The sequence below is a fragment of the Clupea harengus genome, chromosome 3 (assembly GCF_900700415.2).
Source record: "Clupea harengus chromosome 3, Ch_v2.0.2, whole genome shotgun sequence".
In the NCBI taxonomy this organism is placed as follows: domain Eukaryota; kingdom Metazoa; phylum Chordata; class Actinopteri; order Clupeiformes; family Clupeidae; genus Clupea; species Clupea harengus.
In genome coordinates, this window is record NC_045154.1 from 13,803,111 (window position 1) to 13,805,610 (window position 2,500).

Genomic DNA, 2,500 nt, shown 5'->3' on the forward strand with positions numbered 1-2,500 from the left:
CACACACACTCACACACTCACACACTCACACACTCACACACACACACACACACATAAATTGAATCTAGTGAAAATGCCAACGGTACTTTGAACAATTTTTATCCAAATAAGGGACTTACCTAAACAGCCCCCCACACACACACACAGAAACACACACACAGACATACAGACACACACACACACACCCACATGACACACAAGGACACACACACATACACACAAACAAAGACACACACACCCACACACAAGGACACACACACACAAAGACACACACACACACAAAGAGTAAAGCTGCTGCCCTCTATCTCCCTTGACTGCTTTGAAATGCACAGTCACCCTGTCCCCATGACGACCCCATGGCAACCAGGCTCCCATCAGAACACCTCAGCCTCACACACAAGTCCAGACATGCTGGAGGGAAGGATTACACAAGAGGCAGAAACAAGACTAAACAACCACAAGAACCCCCAACATGCTCTGCTGCCTCTCTATTCTCCTCTCCTCCTCTCATTCCTGGTTCTCCTCTCCTCCACCCTCTCCTCCTCTCATTCCTAGTTCTCCTTCTCCTCTCCTCCCCTCATTCCTGGTTCTCCTCCACCCTCTCCTCCTCTCCTCCCCTCATTCCTGGTTCTCCTCCACCCTCTCCTCCTCTCATTCCTGGTTGTCCTCTCCTCCTCTCCACCCTCTCCTCCTCTCTTCCCCTCATTCCTGGTTCTCCTTGTATTCCTGGTTGTAGGAGCCATTTGTGCTTTAGTTTGATTTTCTTTGAATTGAAGGTTGAGCCTACGACCCTGCTGGCAGAACTAATTATTGACACCTGGAATGATTGATTGATTGATTGATATGGAACACAACGGGTTACGTTTCGCCTCCCCTGTGTTAATGAAGAGGTGATTAAGAACTAGACAAAGGCATTGGGCATTGTGTTGAGGCTGTGTGTGTGTGTGTGTGTGTGTGTGTGTGTGTGTGTGTGCCTGTCGTGTGGAATGTTGGAGCTTTAGAGACGCTAGCAGGCATATGGTTTTTCAATCGCATCAATATGTATTAGTTGCATCAATTTGTTTTAGTCGCATCGTTTACTTCATCATTTATATTTCTCTCATTTATATTTTTTTATATTTATTTAAGTTATTAAAGAAACTGAACTATTGAAAACTCCTACGGCGTCTATATGGAAGTGACTTATTAGAGGACAATACACTGGTTCTCCTCCTCTCCTCTCATTCCTGGTTCTCCTCCACTCCTCCCCTCCTCTCCTCCTCTCATTCCTGGTTCTCCTCCACTCCTCCCCTCCTCTCCTCCTCTCATTCCTGGTTCTCCTCCCCTCCTCTCCTCCACTCCTCCTCTCATTCCTGGTTCTCCTCCACTCCTCCCCTCCTCTCCTCCTCTCATTCTTGGTTCTCCTCATATTCCTGGTTCTCCTCCATCCTCTCCTCCGTCCTCCCAATCGGGTCTCCAGGACGACCTGCCCCTTTTCACCAAGCGCTCCATCTCTGCCCCGCGGCCTCTCTGGCGCCCCCTCTGTTCAAATGTAAAACAGTGTTCATCCTCCTCACTGGCTGTCGTGACCGTGAGCAGTGACTTCATCATCCTCACTGGCTGTCGTGACCGTGAGCAGTGACTTCATCATCCTCACTGGCTGTCGTGACCGTGAGCAGTGACCCGTGAGCGTTATTATTGTCCTCATTATTACATTGCTTGAAAAAAAGTGCAGTTGGAACTCAGCTCCGGCTCTCTTCTCTGCACGAGGTCTCAGAAAGGGAGAGAACGAAAGAGGAGAGAGAGGAAGAGAGAGAAACAGAGGGAGGAGAGGAGAGGTGGACCCAGAGGAGAGGAGGAGAAGTCCGGAGCGCTTCTGGATCCACCCATGCACTGATACACACACACACACACACACACCCTCACACACCCTCAAGCATGAGAATATACACACACTGACTTCATGGGAAATTGCTTCTTTAAGATGGGGTAGCTTTTAAAACACACACACACACACACACACACTGCTCATCAAACTCACTTTTTGCTTCTTTTTTCATGGCATGTTTGGAAGAACATCTTGATTGGTTTCTTTGACTGTCTTTCTTTTTATCCGCAAAAAAATGGCATTTCTCTCCATCTTGTGTTCTCTCCTTCCCTTGACTCTTCTTCCTGATGACACTGTGTCCGCAGCTAGCGAGGGAGGGAGGGAGGGAGCGACTCCTCTCTTTCCTCCGTCAGTTCAGTTCAGCTCAGTTTGTGAAGTTCAAAAAAATGTATATTTATTTATTCATTTATTTATTTATCCGTTTGGAGCTACAGCACGGCACCAACGACGACACACACACACACACACACACACACACACACACACAACGAGAGGGGCATTAACTACATCTACTATTGTGCCAGAGATAGTGAAGAGAAAGAACTAAAACAGATAAAGAGAGGGAAGAGAGAAAAGAGAAGGAGAGAAGGAGAGAGAGAGCGTCTGGTGACGGCCTGCTGCTCCTCGTAGCTT

General features: G+C 47.9%; 1 protein-coding gene across 2 annotated transcripts in view; it reads right to left on the bottom strand.

The window, feature by feature from the left end:
* Positions 1 to 1,387: 1,387 nt before the first annotated feature.
* Positions 1,388 to 2,500, bottom strand: part of syt7a (synaptotagmin VIIa) — a 212,601-nt gene continuing 211,488 nt past the window's right edge. For both annotated transcript variants that reach the window (XM_031564648.2, XM_031564649.2), the window contains one exon: positions 1,388 to 2,500. This exon is cut by the window's right edge and continues 626 nt beyond it. The gene's annotated coding sequence lies outside the window, so the exon portion shown is untranslated.